Raw genomic sequence first — 22,338 nt, 5'->3', positions numbered from 1 at the left:
GTGTAAGGCTGGTGCTGATTTTTCAGTCTGAACACAGTAAAATTTATACAAACTACCTGCATTCAAACTTGTATTCTTTATATAGTTTGGTTAATTACTATTTAGACTTGTATGTACTTTTTGATTGGAAATGGTTAGTTGTATATACATTGACTATTTTTATGATTAATTTCTTTGTTTATTTAATTTGGCAACAAATTTGCACTTTTAGAAGTATTGCTGTTCATTTTTGTGAAAGTTGTTACTAAATAAAACAAAAGAAGCAGACGTGTAAATCCTGTATTGGCCGTGTATACTTCCTGTAGCGTAGTGACAGCTTTTGTACGGAAGCCGTGAACGGCTGTGCTTGCAAATATATTTTCTTCTGAATAATTAGAAGGATAAGCATATTCTGTCGCCGCGAGATAGTCATGCCATACACAGCTCTGCTCGTTTTTGTACTGTAACTGTATTACTTAATTTGCGCATCCATGAATTTAACGTTGACATTAACTCAACATTGACATTGACAACGTTGACATTAAGTGTTGCACCTATGTGGAGTTTTACCGTGAAGGGCATGTTATATCTCGTGTCTAAGTCGCACCATGGTCCAGGGGAATGCTATGTCATATCAGAACATGTGTCGATGATGTGGTAAAATAAATATTTTAGATTACTGTCAATTTTAGTTTCAGAAATCCATCATTTGAGGAAAAAAGGCCAGTCATGACAAATATATATGGAATATAACAACAGGGTTTAGGCAGCTGTATTTGTTTAAGTGTAAAGATGCACATAGAAACATGCATGAGCTCATCTGAGAATAAACTGAGTGCAATGCAGATTTGTGACTCCTGCTGGAAAATGCGAATAGTGGCAGGGTCTTCAAGCAGTACATTTGTCTGAGAGTCAGTTAATATTACAAAAGGCACCGTTTTTTTTCAATGGCGCTAATTATCAAGAAGGAAATGGAGTACCCCAGCACCTGGTTTACGGGCACTGGAAGCTCCAGTATCAGTCAGACCTTCATGTAAGTATATGTGTGTTGAATGACTTAGCAGTTGGTTAAAAAGTAGACTTGTGCATGTTTCATCTTTACCAGGGGCAGAGGGGAAACTCAATAAATAGCCTTCTCTCACACTTCCAGGCCTGCAGAACTGAGCATGTCCCCTGGTTTTGTGCATATGTCTGTAGGCTTTGAGTTTTTCCTATGGGGGCTTCAATTTCCACCTAGAGTACAAATACGTGCAGATCAGTTGCATTGGGGAGTCCATACTGTGATGCTGAGTGGGTGTAGTAGGAGATTGAGAGATGAAACTCCGGATGATTTACTCCCTCTGCTAACTAACCAGAACAGGATTGTACCAATACCAAAATGATAAGTTTATAAATGTTTTTCACTACCCTGATTCATTCAGTGTATGCTAACGCTAACTATGACAACCTTAACCCCCACCCTGCCCTAACCATAACCATAAGTAACCAAGCAAAATACATGAGGTTTTGCATTTTTAGTTTTTCCATAGCAGTCACAGAATTTTATAAAATAGAGTTTTCCTGATTTTCAGTTTCGTGGTCCCCATAAGGGAAAAAAAAACAGGTATTTATCACGTTATGGGGTAGGATAGGTATACCCGCTCGCACACACACACACACACATGCACACAAATGGATAGATCAACACAGTTACTATGGATGTCGGTCCTGCATTAATGAGACAGATCTATCATACTTAATAGGATCATATCCCTAGTTCTACATATGCATAATTATATTTAAAAAAGATCCCACGCACCGAGCACATGAGATGTTTGAACTTCTGCCCTCTGGTAAACGTTACCGCAGCATGCATTGCAGAACAACCAGATTTAATAAGAGCTTCTACCCCCAAAGCCATCAGAATACTAAATGCTAATGAACATAAGTTTATGTGAAACCCTACCCTCTCTTACTCTCTGTGCACTTTATTACCACAACTTTTTATTAACAGTTTACTTTTTATTTATACAGTATAGTGCAATAATATAATCACGAATGGTGTGTGAGTGTGCCCTGCGGTGGGCTGGCCCCCCATCCTGGGTTGTTCCCTGCCTCGTGCCCATTGCTTCCGGGATAGGCTCCGGACCCCCTGCGACCCAGTAGGATAAGCGGTTTGGAAAATGGATGGATGGATGGATGGATGTATACGTAACTAACAAGGGGGCTAACAAGAGGTGGCTGGGAGTGATTTCCACACGAGGGTTAGGAACACGAGGCAAGATGAGGGATAAAGAAGTACTGTAACTGGTATGGCTTGTTAGGGCGATGAAGGGGAAGAGACAAGCAGGGATATGGCAGCGTCTCTATGCCATGACATTTATGGACTTATCTTCTGCAGAAAAGAAGCTTCCTCTGCTTTGTCAGTCAAGCAAATTCTCTTAAAGCTGATGTCATGAATTCTTATGAGGTTGTACCTAAGGCCCATCGATAACAGTTAGGAATTATTCAAGAGTCAGCTCTCCAAAGTTTTATTGGGTTCGCCAGAGAGATTACCTTTCTCTTCGATATGATGGTGCAATGTTGTCAGTAACTGTCTTTGATCAACAGAGATAGTTGATATTATTGGACGGTTTTAAAAACTAGCCTTGTGGAACTTTATAGAAATTAATAAAATCTTTCGTCATTTTCACAAGTGGTGATTAGAGAAATTTAGAGGCACTTTGGGCGGAGCTTAGTAGGGGTCCGTTTATGATGTCATAGGTGGGGGGGTTGTGTCCTTTATTCTAATTGGTCCAGAGTTATGTCCATATATGGTATTCTGATTGGTCCAGGGGTAATCTCCATATATGGATTTCTGATTGGTCCACTGTTATATCCGTATATGGTATTAGATGTGCTTGACTGTAAGGGGCCACGTGGGGCATATATGTCGCTAGGCTAAGGGGAACATGTAGGTTCGTCAGACAGGGGGCCGTTAAACTTTAAGAGGACAAAAATACATTACATGTATTTATTTAAGTGATATTTTTTATTACGTTTTAAGGAATAATAAATATTAAAACAAAAATATAATAAAAAACGTATAGCAGGACGAATGAGAAAAAGTCCATCAGGTGTCAAGCCGCAGTCACGTGCTGTTAGGTGTAGGCACTTTCCGTATTTTAAAAGAAGAACGCACTTAAACTTGTTATATTTGACCAACATGTTTAAAGAAGAAAACTTTTAGCAGTAAGTTTTATTTCGATATAAGGTTGAAGAAAGAATTTAACCAGCAAACTTTTAGGAGGAATTACCTTTCAGTCGACCCTGACGTCGAAGGAAGTAGAAATGAGATGTTTACCTATAATGCATTTGATCAGCCTGTAGCGCATGCGCATAGAGACATATCCCAGCATGCTCTCTCTCTCTACTCATGTAGCGCATGCGTATAGAGACATATCCCAGCATACTCTCTCTCTCTCTACTCATGTAGCGCATGCACGCAGACACACGACCCCATAAAACATCATATCCCAGCATGCTCTCTCTCTCCCCCATGTAGTGCGACCGTCATCCACTGTGCTGCGAGACTACAGAGTGGCTATAGCACACTGTTTAGACTCTGGCCCTGTGTATAGGAAGCACATAGCCAGCATCCCTTTCTGACAGAAAGCACATTAACTCTATTTATTAATCTGTCTTATTTGTAGTAGTATACAATAATCTATTTCTAATTTAAATAAAAATCCATCTCTAACACCACAACTCTGGCTTGTTCCTGGCCTTGCTCACAGTCTCTGGGATACAAACTCCATCAACACATTCAGTTCAACACAGAAGGAGAGAGGCTGCTCAACCACTGTTACACTTCCTTCCAGAATGTGTACAAAGCCCTCCCCCACGCCTCATTCGGCCAATCAGATCATCGCTCCATTCTGCTCCTGCCTGCCTACAGGCAGGAGCTGAAACAGGAAACTCCAACCCTTAGGACGGTGCACTGTTGGTCGGACCAATCAGATTCCATGTTACGGAACTGTTTTGATTACACGGACTGGGAAATGACTCAGTCTGCGGATTTATCAAGAAATGCGTGGATGATCAACTTGGTGTTATTTTCATGGACAAAAAACTTGCCTTTTTTCAAAAGTAAGAAAATTTCTAAGTGATCCAAACTTTTGAACGGTAGTGTGTTTACATTTTATCCTTACATTCAATGAATTATTTAAAATAAAATCAATTATGAATAAATGATCAATTTGCATCTTGAACACTTATGCAACAACACTTGCAGGCTGTAAAAATTCCGCAAAAAGGTATTATGTAATTAATTGTTTAGTCATAACAACAAAGTATTAAAACAATTCAGAATTTTTTACTTGCCATCAGATATTTTAAATCCATTTTAGTGGTGTTCAGGAGCCGGACTGCTTGGGAGAAGAAGATATTGCACAGTCTAGCAGACCGGCTCCTGATGCTATAGAATCTTCTAGGTGAAGAAGGGGAGTGTAGCCTGTGGGAGGGATGGTGGAGGTTCAGCATCGATGCTGGTGGCTATTTGGATGCAGCGGGAGGTGTCAAGGTCCTGCAGGCTGGGTGAAGAACTACTGATGATGCACTCAACTGTCTGCACAATCCTCTGAAGGTCTCTGTGCTCTGAGGCGTGGCAGTCTCCATAACAGACTGTACTACAGCTGGTCAGAACGCTGTAGAAGGTGGCAAAGACAGATTTGGGGAGGTGTACTTTCTTCAGTCGATGCAGAAAGTGCAGGCATTTCCGGGATGTTTTTGTCAGGGAAGCGGTGTTGCTGGTCCAGAAGAGGTCCTCTGTGATGTGAACACAAAAGAACTTGGTGCTCTTCACTTCTCTGCTGTAGTGCCATCGATGGTGAGTGGGGAGTGGCCAGCCTTGGTCCTTCTGAAGTCAACAATCAGCTCTTTTGTCTTGCCAAAGTTATGTACATTATTGTCCTTGCACCAGACTGCTAGCTGTCGCACATCCTCTCTGTATGACATGTGTCATGGTTGTCACTGATGAGACGCACTGCTGTGGTGCCATCTGCAAACTTGATAATATGGTTCGTGCTGGAACTGGAGGTGCAGTCATGGGTCAGCAACGTGACGAGCAGCAAGCTCAGTACACCAAAGCATGGGTGATGGCACTCAGGGACGCATGGTGTTTGCAGCGGTTGTTGGAGTGGAGCCCCTCTGATTCCCTCTCCTGGTGAAGCTTGGGCTTGGTTGCAGTTCTCTGTCCAGCTGGGTCTTCACTGATAGGCTTCAGGAGGGCTTCTTGTGGGCTTCTCTTCTCTTGGGCTGATGTTCTTCCCTTCTTTGACCAGAAGGGGGACCACTAGTAGGTTCTGCTTTACTTGTCCCTATACGAGGTGTTGCAGTGTTAAGCTAGTGATGCAGGTGGAGAGGTTTGAATGCTGTCAGGTGTCCCTCCTGAACAGGGCACGTCCCATAAGCTCAATCCCAGCCAAGCAAGCCTGAGTCCGGCTCCCACTCCCCCGATCCCCAGCAATGTCATCTTGGAAGGGCGTGTTCTGTATGCACAACTGAGACAACCCAGGTGGAGCTCAGCTTATCGGCTGGCAAAATTGCCTTCAGGTATCACCCACCCTAGTGAGAGCCCAAGCTAGGGCCGTTGTCAGATCTCACCCTAGACGAGGTCCTGCTCAAAAGTTGTAATGACCGCCTGAGGTACCTGTCAGCCTTGCCCTTAATGAGTCAGTGGGTGTAGCCGGGCTGGCACGCTTTTGGGCGTCCAATTGCTGAGAACTCCCCTTCAGTTCTGACAAACTGTACGATCGCAAGCAGTGACAGCAGAGCCACAGACAAGCTCAACCAACAGAGAGCGAATGGTAAGCACCCAGCACCCGAAGGGCTCAACTGATCACATCCAAACGACTTCCTAATGGGATTGTGTACGTAACTGGTTTACTGTTGTTAATAATGGTTGAACTTCTATGCAAGTCCCCTTGTTGGGGGAGAGGGAGTGAATGAAAGCATAAGGTGAAATAAAACCTAAAATAAATCAAAAAGGTAAAACAGAAATCAAACCAAATGAATTGTGTTTCTTATTCAATTGTAAACATCAATTAGTTATGCAACAATAACCTAATTAGATGTTAATGTATTGTGATCAAATTGATTTTTGTCCGTGAAGTTGATTCCTGCTTTCAGGCAAGAACCTGTGTCCAATTATGCGTGTTGGTATCACCGCAGTTGACCACCAGAGACCCAACTCAGATGTTGTTAACCTACTATGGCTGACCACTAGAGGTGCAATTTCAATGGAGTGGCACTGCTATGGCCTGCCGCTAGAAGCGCAATTTCGAAATTGAGTGGTAGTTCTATGCCTGACCACTAGAGGCGCAATTTCGAAATGGAGTGGTAGTTCTATGCCTGACCACTAGAGGCGCAATTTCGAAATGGAGTGGTAGTTCTATGCCTGATCACTAGAGGCGCAATTTCGAAATGGAGTGGTAGTTCTAAGCCTGACCACTAGAGGCGCAATTTCGAAATGGAGTGGTAGTTCTAAGCCTGACCACTAGAGGCGCAATTTCGAAATGGAGTGGTAGTTCTATGCCTGACCACTAGAGGCGCAATTTCGAAATGGAGTGGTAGTTCTATTCCTGACCACCGGAGGCGCAATATCGAAATGGGTAGTTCTATGCCTGACCAGTAGAGGCGCAATTTCGAAATGGAGTGGTAGTTCTATTCCTGACCACCGGAGGCGCAATATCGAAATGGGTAGTTCTATGCCTGACCAGTAGAGGCGCAATTTCGAAATGGAGTGGTAGTTCTATTCCTGACCACTAGAGGCGCAATTTCGAAATGGAGTGGTAGTTCTATTCCTGACCACCGGAGGCGCAATATCGAAATGCGTAGTTCTATGGCTGACCAGTAGAGGCGCAATTTCGAAATGGAGTGGTAGTTCTATGCCTGACCACTAGAAGCGCAATTTCGAAATGGAGTGGTAGTTCTATGCCTGACCACTAGAGGTAACCAAAGATATAGCTCGGCGGTTGCCGACGCTAGATGAGTGACACACACATTTAATGCATGCGCATGCCGCTTGCGGCCTTCTTCTGTGCCTTTGCGCAGTTTAAAACCCCTTAAAACAATTACTGAAGCAAGACGGCGCTCGCGTTACGGCGACGGATCTAAATTGAGACTACACTATATCTCGTCGCAAATGGTGCTTAACCACGGCGGGTCTCAAGCACAGGAGACTCCCAATTTCTAAATGACAGACACACTTGGCTCACAGCGCAAAGTGGTGTTAAACTTGCTTTGTCTATAGCAGGCACACACATATGAGTATGATCCTGACAGGTAACTAAGCTATCGGTCTTATGTCAGGGAGTCCAAGCGCAACATAATTCAGGTTAGAACCTCGTAACAAGTATTCCCGTTCGCTAATAGAGAGATCTCTCCCAGGATACATAGAAACGGAGAAATTCGTCCGAATCGAACCTGGAAACAAAGCCATATCTGAGAATCTCGTCAGACATAGGGTTAAAGTTTACTGCAGTTTAATACGAAAGAACTACAATGAGATAACCAAAAATAAAACAAAATAATATAACTACTAATAATAGAAATAAAAATAACTATAAGCCCGCATGATCCCGCTTAAATGCCTTCAGATTGCCACGAGTGCGACTTTTGCAGACAGTTCACAGTAGCGCTTCTTCACTGCACGACCGGTCATAAAAAGTTTAAATTGTGTGCTCAGAATAAGTTTAAACCTTGTGCCTTGTGATTATTAACCAATTGTTATGCCGAATGGTCGGCTCCTCCAAACTCAATTGTTTGAGGTTAGATCGCACAGGCAGGGACTATTGTGAGCACTCAATGAACGGAGGCTGAAGTTTTGTAAAAGTCATGCATTTATTCCTATAACTAACATAAGACAGACATTACACCTAACAAACAAACACGAAAAAGCGGAGTGGACACAAACAATGTAATCATGAAAATGCAATGACCAGATTTAAAATGAGTAACCTTAGAAGGGAAAATACTGTTCTGCAAAGCAAATGCCATCACCAATTGTTATGCCGAATGGTCGGCTCCTCCAAACTCAATTGCGAATCCCCGTGAGTCTGTTAATGTGAGACGTAAATGGGACTCATTAATAACCAGTATCGCTTAATAACCTAGGGTAGAATAGAAGGCTCGTCCAGCGAGCTGCGTCACCAGGTAATGTAAACGATCGGTAGCGAAGCTCCCCTCACGGCCGATGAGAGAGAGTCTCGCGATATTTCAGGCGAGTTTGAGGTTTCAGAGCGTAGATCGCACAGGCAGGGACATAAAAGGGAAAATACTGTTCTGCAAAGCAAGCAATTTGTGGAAATACTGTCCTAAGGTAATATAGCAGGTGAATAGGAGTTTAGATTGTTAGAAATGAAAGGACGTTGGTTTACTTGGTTGCAGAGTGTGTGTGTGTGTGTGTGTGTGTGTGGGGGGGGGGGGGGGGTCTTGGCAGTTGGTTGTGGAGGCTGATGAGCTGATGGGTGATGGCACTCAGGCAGGCGCGGTGTTTTCAGCGGTTGTTGGAGTGGAGTCCCTCTGATTCCCTCTCCTGGTGAAGCTTGGGCTTGGTTGCAGTTCTCTGTCCAGCTGGGTCTTCACTGATAGGCTTCAGGAGGGCTTCTTGTGGGCTTCTCTTCTCTTGGGCTGATGTTCTCTGCCTCTCTTCGGGCTGATGGTCTGTTGTTTTCTCCTCCCTTCCGTTTTTCCTCTCCTGGCTTTGTTCTGAGGTGCCAGGTTTTATAGTGTACAGTTCGTGAATAGGAGTGACCAGGAATTCGAGTCCTGGACCAATGGCTGACCATCCATTTGGCGGGCTTTCGGAAGGGGGTCTGTATCAGTCCTTTTGAGATTCATGACCAGACTGATTTCCCTTGTATTGATGATTTTCGTTAGGCTAGTGTAACTTTTCATATATTCACTTTCGTGGTAACCACTAACCAGATTTGGAAACTGGAGTGATTTTCCATCGGTTTGATATCAAACATGCCATACCAGCCTAGTGGTTCACACCTCATACCATCTGTAATGATTAATTAATGATTACTTATATTATGTCATTATGTTATATTACTCACACCAGTACCTGGTCCAGGTGGTCTAGGTTGCACCTCAATCAGAGGTTACCCTTTATACAGACATTATATGACATATTCTCATTCCAACAGCACATCTTACCCTTAGATAGGCATGGTAGAATACAAAGATCAGATAAGGGCTGCTGAGGAATATGGAAAAGAAAAGGGGGGAAGGTTAGTCAGTCAAAGAAAAAGAGTCTTTGAAAGTTAGGACACATTACAAACATAACCTGTCTGTATATTGAGACTAGTAGTCATGGGTAAATAAATATACAGATATACAACAGCCAAACTTAAAAGAAACTTTCTTTAGGGTGTTGGGTGAGTGGTATGTAAGGCAGGATGTCTGGGGAGGGGGTTGTGTGCCAAGTCGAGGGACCCCTGTCCTTGAGGTCCACTCTGCTGTCTGTAGGTGTTAAAACTTTGAGCAATAAAAGTTGGAGTGCTGGCCTCCCTTGTTATCTGTGTGTGTTTAAGTGTGTCCGTGTGTGTGGGGTCACGAACCCCCCTTTGAGGCCTAGGCCGATGTGTGCCTCTCGTACCAGGGTAGGTCTTGTCTCAGGCCACCTGGAATTTAAGCTTTGTGATCTGTGCATGTGTGATCCTACACGCATCCTCTGTTGTTTCCTACATAAACCTCTACATGGACACTGTTACCACTTTCAAGGTCATACACAATTTCCCCAACCGCAAACCGCATGGATGAACAGGGAAGTTCAACAGCTCCTGAAGTCACGTGATGAGGCTTTCTGCACTGGCGGCCGAGAAGTCTACTAAACAGTCAAGTCCAACCTGAGGAGAGGCATCAGAGAGGCAAAGCGCTCCTGAATGACTATCTTCCAGTGGCCCTGACCCCCATTGTTTTGAAGTGGTTTGAGAAGCTGGTCTTAGCACACATCAAGAACAACATCCCTTCCTCCCTGGACCAACAGCAGTTTGCCTACAGGTCAAACAGGTCAGCTGAGGATGCCATTACCTTGGCCCTCCACACTGCCCTATCACACCTGGAGCAGCGGGACAGCTACGTACGGATGCTGTTTATCGACTACAGCTCCGCCTTTAACACCATCTCCCCCCATCAAGCTGGCCATAAACTGCACAACCTTGGACTGAACACATACCCGTGCAACTGGGTCTTGGACTTTCTGACCAACAGCCCACAGACAGTGCGCATGGGTAACCACACCTCCGCCTCCATCACTCTCAACAGAGGAGCACCTCAGGGCTGTGTGCTCAGCCCCCTCCTCTACTCCCTCTTCACACGACTGCGAACCCACCCATGATTCTAACCTCATACTTAAGTTTGCAGACAATACAACTGTGATAGGTCTGATCTCGAACAACAACCAGTCAGCCTACTGGGAAGAGGTCGAGAACCTGGAGCGCTGCAGCCAGGACAACAACCTCGCCCCTGAACTCAAAAAAGACAAAAGAACTGATCCCGGACTTCAGGAGACTGAAGCACGGGGACCACCACCCCATCAGCGTCGGTGGTGAGAAGGTGGAGGTGGTTCTGATCATTGATTGATTCCTCACGGTTCAGATCAGCTGTGACCTGTCATGGACCACAAACACTTCAGTCATGGCCAAAAAAAGGACTTCAGAGGCTCCACTTCCTGCGGAGCCTGAAGAAAGCACAAGAGCATTTTGATGCAATACCCCACATGTGCGATACCCATATTTATGTGCATTTAGACCACTGAAAACTGAATTTACTTACAAACTTACCAGTCCCTTATTTTGTTTATATATGTCATGCCCCGGTCGTCCGATCCTCCCATGTGCCACTCCCCCTCATCTACCTCGTGTGGAATCCCAGTGTTACCGACTGTTTCTCATTGTTAATTAGTCTGGTGAATTTAAGTCCGCGTTAGAATACGTTTCCCCAGTCCGGTCATTGACGTGTGTCCTTTGTGTGTGTGTAACAGTGGACATTTTGTTATTTCCACTTGCACTCCTGTGTCAGCCTAAGCTTTTCGTATACACTGACCTCTAGTAGTATCAGGTAGAACTGCTCGGCTCTCTCTCAGTTCCGGAGATTAAACCAGCGCATTGCTGATGGATCTCGAGCTGTGCTGCCCCGCGGAATCCCAGCTTTCTGCTGTTTTGTGCCAGGAGAATAAAATGGTTGCATGGTCCCACGTCCCCTCATTCTTTGAGTGAAAAAACCACAACGCAGACCTATGAGGGGTTACATGTGCGCGAGGTTCCTGATTTCTCTGCTTTAAAATAATACCCGTCTTCACCCGATCTCTGTACATACTTTATTCTCTGATTCTGATTCATGCCTCACAATCTATGTAATTGTAAATATACTGTGCAGCTGCTGGCGCGTTCCAAACTAAATCTCATTGTACTTACAATGTCAATAAAAACATTCATCCATCCATCTATCTATCTATCTATCTAGGCAGGCCAGTGTCACCTCGCCTCCATCCTTCCTGAAGTCAATGATGGCTTCCTTTGTCTTTGTGCTGTTTAGTGCCAAATTGTTTGCTGAACTCCAACCTGCCACTTTCTGGACCTCATCTCTGTAAGCTGACTCATAAGAACCAAAGAGATTTACAAATGAGAGGAGGCCATTCGGCCCATCAAGCTCCTTTGGGGAGAACTTAGCTAATAGCTCAGAGTTGTTAAAATCTTATCTAGCTCTGATTTTAAGGAACCCAGGGTTTTAGCTTGTGCTACACTAACAGGAAGACTATTCCATACTCTAACTACACGCTGTGCACATATCTCCACAGAGGCACAGCAAGATTACCACAGTCTCCCTGCACTCTACAAGACGGCCATTAAACTCGCAGTCGAAAATGCTCATCAAGGAACCCGTCAGCACATGAATTTCTATAACATCCAGGGCCGTCCAAAGGTAACTACTGAGAAAGTGTTTACAAAAGTGTGAAACTTTCACCATCTGCAAGCTGAACTAATGAATATCACATTGATTTTGATGTTTTAATTTCAATGCATATGATGCTTAATGTCTCTTCACAATGAAAGTGATGGTTTTATATCTCAGCCCTGGTCAATTTTACCTTCTCACAGTTTCCCTCTGAATCTGCTACATTCAAGTCTGTGACAGTTTGCCATTTTTTGGGTGATTGTTGTTTGTTATATTGCCTTTAAAACAGTTGTAGGCAATTTTGTATATAACATGTTTATGTGATTTAGATCAGCAGTGCAAACATTGACATTGAGATTCTCTTGAGAGCAACAAAATGTCCAAAGTCAACTGCAACAGACCATCGGGATGACTGCGTGTTTGTGACCAACAGGGTAAGTAATGAGTCACTGTGACTGTGAGCATTGGACATATCAGTTAGCAAATTAATTTAGGTTTGTGTTAACTTTTTTGATGCCCTGCGGGGGAAAGTTAGCCAACAATAAAGTAACAAATAGATAGGTGGCCTCAAACAGCCAGTTCCTTCACATTATTCTCAAATTTCAGTAGGCTTACAGGCTTAAAAGCTGGATTACCAGACAGAAACAAATGCTAATCATCCTAGGGGCGACCTGTAGATTTTGCCTCGAGCTATGAACCCTAGCTGGCCTTATTTAAAGAGCTGTGGGCTGTACTACAAAGCGGGTTTTACATACCCAGAGTTACCTCAATCGATCCGGGTTAACTAACTCTCATTGTTGAAATCAGCCTTAAATGGCGGCATGGTGTTTTGTGGTGAAAGGGCAGGACTTAACTCTTGTTTTAATTAGAAAGCCAGCAATTAAACCTGGTCAGAGCAGGGTAGATGTGCAGTGTGAATTACCCTTTAAATTTACCTCTTTAAATAGTGAACTACAGGACCACTTAGCTTGATCGGAGGACAGTATTTTAATACAGAGCAGTGTTCAGTTAAACGGGATTTGTTGTCAATACTTTTAGATGTACTTGCTTTGTATGATATAGCCTTATGGTGACCCTGCTTTGGAAGCTCTTTCCCCTAAAATTGATCTGTGTGATTAAACCCTGCAGTCCAGCAGCTCTGCCTTAAATCATTAGATATATCTTTACTACACCTTCTCTCACTGTATTTATTGCCCACCACTCTTTAAATACTGTTTTTGTGTGTCTGTGTGTTTTTGCAGCCATTCATTAACTGTAGAGTTTGCAGCAGACGGTCTGGTAATGATCTTACAGATCCATCAATTGACTGTGTACCAAACAAGAAAGTGAATCAAGTAACTGTAGAGAGTCTTAGCATTATGGAAATGTACCAGGTGTGTGAATTGTGTCTAAACATGTGGTTAAACTTTGTGTTTGTACATGCAAAAATTTGATCAGAGTACTGTTTATTAATGACAAAGTTACTTTTACTCTGAACAACAGTGGCAGCACCAGGGAAAAGCTTGGGGGCTTATGAAGAAATTTTCTATACAATTTAGACAGCACAGAATCATTAACCTACTTTAATGCATTTATTTATACAACCACACATTTCCCACATTTTGACATCAGTCATGCAGTGAAGATACAGTCTCTTTATTTCTTGACGCCAACCCTCCCCATTAATCCGGGCTTGGGACCGACACCTAGTTGAGCTGGCTTTCTCCCTTAAGTGGCTGGGTTAGGCTAAACTATATACATATTTATAAAGACTACAATAAATTTATAAAGACCTCCCTAAATATGTAGTCTAACAAAATGCAGTTTAAAGAAGGTAGCCTACCTGGTAAACAAAGAAATTAAAAGGCCCACAGCTTATAATCGGGTTATATCCAAGCAGTTTTTAAGAACGTAGCCTACAAGGCGAAATTGAATTACTTTCTGGACCAACAAACGCAACCAGGCATGAACATTATGCACCTTCCTAGTCTTGATGTATGTCGTCAGACGGATGAGGACGTTAGGCAGCCTTTAGATCCTACCCATCATGCACTGCAGTTTTTTGCAAATTCCTCAAATGGAAAACCATTAAATACCTGTTATATTACTTTATATTCATGTAATAAATATACAAATATCAATTAGTTGGAAATCAGCCAGACAGACATAATTACTACAAATGGTTTCCACTGAATCTGCGACTCTGAGTATTGCAGGCTTGGATGCAGTGCCGCACCATTTTGTAAGGCATGCACTGGCCAATCATGTAGCACTTCTCTCAGAAATATTAATGAGACATCACCTACCACCCTGCAAAAAAGAAATTTGCTGCCCGCCCACCCGCACACGAGCCAACATGGCTCTGGAGAAACAAGCGGCAAAAAAGGCTCGCATGCGGTCTTCCAAAGTTTGGGAATACTTCATCATGACACCTTTTCTGCGCCTCTACTGTAGCTGACGTTAATGACGCTGTTTCAGCCGTTTTATATTTTCTGTTTACTTATTCTGTCATGCAAGACTGAGACAAATTATCGTTTACGACTATTCTTACACACTGTAGCCTGACTTGCTGACTTAAGTAAGCTTAACTATAAGCTACCTTTGCTAGTGTTTGTGAAAAACATATTTGAATTACATACTGAAATATGTAAACACTATTGAACTATTAACTTAAGTCTAACATAGAAAATCCTACTGAATCTCTTAAGATTTTCCTTTTTTGTTAATGCACTAATGTTTAAGAAATGTCTTAATAAATTGAATTTCAGATTTGTGTGTGGGTGGGAGTGGGTGAATTGTATTAAATTCATACATTCATTCTTTTGGCTCGGACATTATTGACCTAAAACAAATTGAGGCATTGGGTAAGTGCTTAAATTAGCTACTAAATTGCAAAAAATATTCTAAATATCACATTTTCCATTCTTCGGTATAATTTTAACGAATCACCTATGCTGCCAAACATTACTACTATTAATTTCTCTTCTGTTGCGTACAAACTAAATGTAAAATAGTTAAAATCAGTACAAATTAAAGCACAAGAAATATACAGCATCACTGTAAGCCAATTAGCTCAATATAATGGAATTATCTGAAAACGCATAGATTGTCACAACCTCTTTAGAAAAGTCCAAAACACTCAGGTTTAAAACAGGTTTTAGTTCTTCTTTATGTGTACAGGACAGTGTGATGGTTCTGGTGGTGGGTGTGGCCGACGCTGCTCGCGATGTTTGGCTATGCTGCAGTCCCAGGGAGCGAGTTGGAACACAATTCCACCTTCAAGCTTAGGTGGAAAAACAGCACCGAGACCCAGCAGCAGGACAACTTCACTTGTCCAGCCAACCAGCCCTGCTTCATCATTGAAGTAAGCCCTGCGAGATGTACTTCTGCAGTGGATGTTATAGGGGAAAGAACATCCCCATCCTCACGTCTGCCGGAGTGCCCCCTCAAGTGGGTGTGTGACTTAACTCGATGGATGAATTGGACAGAATGTACTGTGACTAGAGGTCGACCGATATGGGGTTTTCAATAGCCGATGCCGATATTTAGGAGTCAGGGTAAGGTGATGGCCGATATATGCTGCTGATTTTTTTTGGCCGATAATTGGACGTTTTTCCCTTTATTTGGATGATAGAATATCACACTAATAATAACAAACGATAGACAAAAGATCTCAATTTAGCATTTATTGAATACTCAACTTATGAAACAATAACACATTTATAAACAATAAAAATAGCAGCATCAGAATCTCTATTAGTACACAATATAGCAGCAAACTCCTCATATCAGACGGTAGGAGAATTTGTAAACAAAACAAAAAGGAATGAGCATGTAATCTTCAGTTTTAATCCCGCTTCCAGTCCCTGAGTTTTCTCACCCCACCCATCCTTCACAGACATCAAACAGCAATTACTAAAACAGAAGGAAAAATGCAAAAGCACAAAAGAACTTGAAAACAATAACAAACTTATAAACAATAAAAATACCAGCATCAGAATCGCAATTAGTGCACAATATAGCAGCAAACTCCTCATATCTGGGGGAAGGAAAATTGGAAACAATACAAAAAGGAATGAGAACATCTTCAGTTTCAATCCCATTTCCAGTCCCTGAGTCTTCCTCATCCCACAAGCAGGCAAGGCATGTCACCCCAGGTGTGTGACAATTATTTTATATATATGTATATATATATTCCATCCACCATCCCTCCTTCACGGAGAACTGCGTTATTTTTATTGTCCATTGCGAAAAAAAACACAAAAAAAGAAGAAATATCTATATATATATATATATATATATATATATATATATATATACACATATATATATGGGTGTATCGAGACTAGATGGTCAGGTTGGATAACTAATGTGCACTAAACTTCGGGGATCAGGCACGGCATGTCACCCCAGGTGTGTGAAAATTATTTTATATATATATGTATATATATATATATTCCATCCACCATCCCTCCTTCACGGAGAACTGCGCTATTTTTATTGTCCATTGCGAAAAAAAAACACAAAAAAGAAGAAATATGTATATATATATATATATACACATATATATATGGGTGTATCGAGACTAGATGGTCAGGTTGGATAACTAAGGTGCACTAAAATTGGGGGAGCAGGCAAGGCATGTCACCCCAGGTGTGTGACAATTACTTTATATATATGTATATATATAGTCCATCCACCATCCCTCCTTTACGGAGAACTGCGTTATTTTTATTGTCCATTGCGAAAAAAAAAACACAAAAAAAGAAGAAATATGTATATATATATATATATACACATATATATATGGGTGTATCGAGACTAGATGGTCAGGTTGGATAACTAAGGTGCAGTAAAATTGGGGGAGCAGGCAAGGCATGTCACCCCAGGTGAGTGACAATTATTTTATATATATGTATATATATATTCCATCCACCATCCCTCCTTCACGGAGAACTGCGTTATTTTTATTGTCCATTGCGAAAAAAAACACAAAAAAGAAGAAATATCTATATATATATATATATATATATATATATATATATATATATATATATATATATATATATATATATATATATACATATATATATGGGTGTATCGAGACTAGATGGTCAGGTTGGATAACTAAGGTGCACTAAACTTGGGGGAGCAGGCATGGCATGTCACCCCAGGTGTGTGACAATTATTTTATATATATGTATATATATATTCCATCCACCATCCCTCCTTCACGGAGAACTGCGTTATTTTTATTGTCCATTGCGAAAAAAAAACACAAAAAACGAAGAAATATCTATATATATATATATATACATATATACACATATATATATGGGTGTATCGAGACTAGATGGTCAGTATGGATAACTAAGGTGCACTAAAATTGGGGGAGCAGGCAAGGCATGTCACCCCAGGTGTGTGACAAATATTTTATATATATGTATATATATTCCCTCCACCGCCCCTCCTTTAAGGAGGACTGCTTAATTTTAAATGTCCATTGCGAAAAAAAAAAAAGAAGAAATATCTATATATATATATATACATATATATATATGGGTGTATCGAGACTAGATGGTCAGGTTGGATAACTAAGGTGCACTAAACTTGGGGGAGCAGGCACGGCATGTCACCCCAGGTGTGTGAAAATTATTTGATATATATATGTATATATATATATTCCATCCACCATCCCTCCTTCACGGAGAACTGCGTTATTTTTATTGTCCATTGCGAAAAAAAAACACAAAAAAAGAAGAAATATCTATATATATATATATATATATATATATATACACATATATATATGGGTGTATCGAGACTAGATGGTCAGTATGGATAACTAAGGTGCACTAAAATTGGGGGAGCAGGCAAGGCATGTCGCCCCAGTTGTGTGACAATTACTTTATATATATCTATATATATAGTCCATCCACCATCCCTCCTTTACGGAGAACTGCGTTATTTTTATTGTCCATTGCGAAAAAAAAAAAGAAGAAATATCTATATATATATATACACATATATATATATGGGTGTATCGAGACTAGATGGTCAGGTTGGATAACTAAGGTGCACTAAACTTGGGGGAGCAGGCACGGCATGTCACCCCAGGTGTGTGAAAATTATTTGATATATATATGTATATATATATATTCCATCCACCATCCCTCCTTCACGGAGAACTGCGTTATTTTTATTGTCCATTGCGAAAAAAAACACAAAAAAGAAAAAATATCTATATATATATATACACATATGTATATGGGTGTATCGAGACTAGATGGTCAGGTTGGATAACTAAGGTGCACTAAACTTGGGGGAGCAGGCATGGCATGTCACCCCAGGTGTGTGAAAATTATTTTATATATATGTATATATATATTCCATCCACCATCCCTCCTTCACGGAGAACTGCGTTATTTTTATTGTCCATTGCGAAAAAAAACACAAAAAAGAAAAAATATCTATATATATATATACACATATGTATATGGGTGTATCGAGACTAGATGGTCAGGTTGGATAACTAAGGTGCACTAAAATTGGGGGAGCAGGCAAGGCATGTCACCCCAGGTGTGTGACAATTATTTTATATATATGTATATATATATTCCATCCACCATCCCTCCTTCACGGAGAACTGCGTTATTTTTATTGTCCATTGCGAAAAAAAACACAAAAAAGAAAAAATATCTATATATATATACACATATGTATATGGGTGTATCGAGACTAGATGGTCAGGTTGGATAACTAAGGTGCACTAAAATTGGGGGAGCAGGCAAGGCATGTCACCCCAGGTGTGTGACAATTATTTTATATATATGTATATATATATTCCATCCACCATCCCTCCTTCACGGAGAACTGCGTTATTTTTATTGTCCATTGCGAAAAAAAACACAAAAAAAGAAGAAATATCTATATATATATATATATATATATATATACACATATATATATGGGTGTATCGAGACTAGATGGTCAGGTTGGATAACTAAGGTGCACTAAACTTGGGGGAGCAGGCATGGCATGTCACCCCAGGTGTGTGACAAATATTTTATATATATGTATATATATATTCCATCCACCATCCCTCCTTCACGGAGAACTGCGTTATTTTTATTGTCCATTGCGGAAAAAAAACACAAAAAAAGAAGAAATATCTATATATATATATATATATATATATATATATATATATATATATATACACATATATATATCGGTGTATCGAGACTAGATGGTCAGTATGGATAACTAAGGTGCACTAAAATTGGGGGAGCAGGCAAGGCATGTCACCCCAGGTGTGTGACAAATATTTTATATATATGTATATATATTCCCTCCACCACCCCTCCTTTAAGGAGGACTGCTTAATTTTAAATGTCCATTGCGAAAAAAAAACAAAAAAAAAATCTATATATATACATATAAATGGGTGTATCGAGACTAGATGGTCAGGTTGGATAACTAAGGTGCACTAAACTTGGGGGAGCAGGCACGGCATGTCACCCCAGGTGTGTGAAAATTATTTGATATATATATGTATATATATATATTCCATCCACCATCCCTCCTTCACGGAGAACTGCGTTATTTTTATTGTCCATTGCAAAAAAAAACACAAAAAAAAGAAGAAATATCTATATATATATATATATATATATATATATACACATATATATATGGGTGTATCGAGACTAGATGGTCAGGTTGGATAACTAAGGTGCACTAAAATTGGGGGAGCAGGCAAGGCATGTCACCCCAGGTGTGTGACAATTATTTTATATATATGTATATATATATTCCATCCACCATCCCTCCTTCACGGAGAACTGCGTTATTTTTATTGTCCATTGCGAAAAAAAACACAAAAAAGAAAAAATATCTATATATATATACACATATGTATATGGGTGTATCGAGACTAGATGGTCAGGTTGGATAACTAAGGTGCACTAAAATTGGGGGAGCAGGCAAGGCATGTCACCCCAGGTGTGTGACAATTATTTTATATATATGTATATATATATTCCATCCACCATCCCTCCTTCACGGAGAACTGCGTTATTTTTATTGTCCATTGCAAAAAAAAACACAAAAAAAAGAAGAAATATCTATATATATATATATATATATATATATATATATATATATATACACATATATATATGGGTGTATCGAGACTAGATGGTCAGGTTGGATAACTAAGGTGCACTAAAATTGGGGCAGCAGGCAAGGCATGTCACCCCAGGTGTGTGACAATTACTTTATATATATGTATATATATAGTCCATCCACCATCCCTCCTTTACGGAGAACTGCGTTATTTTTATTGTCCATTGCGAAAAAAAAAAAAGAAGAAATATCTATATATATATATACACATATATATATATGGGTGTATCGAGACTAGATGGTCAGGTTGGATAACTAAGGTGCACTAAAATTGGGGGAGCAGGCAAGGCATGTCACCCCAGGTGTGTGACAATAATTTTATATATATGTATATATATATTCCATCCACCATCCCTCCTTCACGGAGAACTGTGTTATTTTTATTTTCCATTGCGAAAAAAAAAAACAAAAAAAAAATCTATATATATATACATATAAATGGGTGTATCGAGACTAGATGGTAAGTATGGACAACTAAGGTGCACTAAAACTGGGGGAGCAGGCAAGGCATGTCGCCCCAATTGTGTGACAATTACTTTATATATATGTATATATATAGTCCATCCACCATCCCTCCTTTACGGAGAACTGCGTTATTTTTATTGTCCATTTCGAAAAAAAAAAAGAAGAAATATCTATATATATATATACACATATATATATGGGTGTATCGAGACTAGATGGTCAGGTTGGATAACTAAGGTGCACTAAAATTGGGGGAGCAGGCAAGGCATGTCACCCCAGGTGTGTGACAATAATTTTATATATATGTATATATATATTCCATCCACCATCCCTCCTTCACGGAGAACTGCGTTATTTTTATTTTCCATTGCGAAAAAAAAAAACAAAAAAAAAATCTATATATATATACATATAAATGGGTGTATCGAGACTACATGGTCAGGTTGGACAACTAAGGTGCACTAAAACTGGGGGAGCAGGCAAGGCATGTCGCCCCAATTGTGTGACAATTACTTTATATATATGTATATATATAGTCCATCCACCATCCCTCCTTTACGGAGAACTGCGTTATTTTTATTGTCCATTTCGAAAAAAAAAAAGAAGAAATATCTATATATATATATATACATATAAATGGGTGTATCGAGACTAGATGGTAAGTATGGACAACTAAGGTGCACTAAAACTGGGGGAGCAGGCAAGGCATGTCGCCCCAATTGTGTGACAATTACTTTATATATATGTATATATATAGTCCATCCACCATCCCTCCTTTACGGAGAACTGCGTTATTTTTATTGTCCATTTCGAAAAAAAAAAAGAAGAAATATCTATATATATATATACACATATATATATGGGTGTATCGAGACTAGATGGTCAGGTTGGATAACTAAGGTGCACTAAAATTGGGGGAGCAGGCAAGGCATGTCACCCCAGGTGTGTGACAATAATTTTATATATATGTATATATATATTCCATCCACCATCCCTCCTTCACGGAGAACTGCGTTATTTTTATTTTCCATTGCGAAAAAAAAAAACAAAAAAAAAATCTATATATATATACATATAAATGGGTGTATCGAGACTACATGGTCAGGTTGGACAACTAAGGTGCACTAAAACTGGGGGAGCAGGCAAGGCATGTCGCCCCAATTGTGTGACAATTACTTTATATATATGTATATATATAGTCCATCCACCATCCCTCCTTTACGGAGAACTGCGTTATTTTTATTGTCCATTTCGAAAAAAAAAAAGAAGAAATATCTATATATATATATACACATATATATATGGGTGTATCGAGACTAGATGGTCAGGTTGGATAACTAAGGTGCACTAAAATTGGGGGAGCAGGCAAGGCATGTCACCCCAGGTGTGTGACAATTACTTTATATATATGTATATATATATTCCATCCACCATCCCTCCTTCACGGAGAACTGCGTTATTTTTATTGTCCATTGCGAAAAAAAAAACACAAAAAAAGAAGAAATATCTATATATATATATATATATACACATATATATATGGGTGTATCGAGACTAGATGGTCAGGTTGGATAACTAAGATGCACTAAACTTGGGGGAGCAGGCAAGGCATGTCGCCCCAGTTGTGTGACAATTACTTTATATATATGTATATATATATTCCATCCACCATCCCTCCTTCACGGAGAACTGCGTTATTTTTATTGTCCATTGCGAAAAAAAACACAAAAAAAGAAGAAATATCTATATATATATATCTATATATATATATATATACACATATATATATGGGTGTATCGAGACTAG

General features: G+C 40.3%; 2 long non-coding RNA genes across 9 annotated transcripts in view; one reads left to right on the top strand and one right to left on the bottom strand.

Moving 5' to 3' along the window:
- Positions 1-22,338, top strand: part of LOC125745365 (uncharacterized) — a 175,462-nt gene that overhangs the window by 57,966 nt on the left and 95,158 nt on the right. For 5 of the 6 annotated variants that reach the window (XR_007398648.1, XR_007398647.1, XR_007398646.1 and 2 more), the window contains exon 1: positions 17,699-18,888. This is a non-coding gene — a long non-coding RNA (uncharacterized LOC125745365). Of the gene's footprint in view, positions 1-17,698; positions 18,889-22,338 lie in introns of those variants that run through there. The other variant, XR_007398650.1, reaches the window with a different exon arrangement.
- The window catches only part of LOC125745366 (uncharacterized), a 64,996-nt gene that overhangs the window by 20,918 nt on the left and 21,740 nt on the right, over positions 1-22,338 (bottom strand). The window lies entirely within an intron of this gene.

This window comes from Brienomyrus brachyistius, chromosome 6, assembly GCF_023856365.1.
Source record: "Brienomyrus brachyistius isolate T26 chromosome 6, BBRACH_0.4, whole genome shotgun sequence".
NCBI lineage: Eukaryota > Metazoa > Chordata > Actinopteri > Osteoglossiformes > Mormyridae > Brienomyrus > Brienomyrus brachyistius.
The sequence above is the reverse complement of the archived record's forward strand: the minus strand, read 5'-3'. Positions and strand labels throughout refer to the sequence as shown.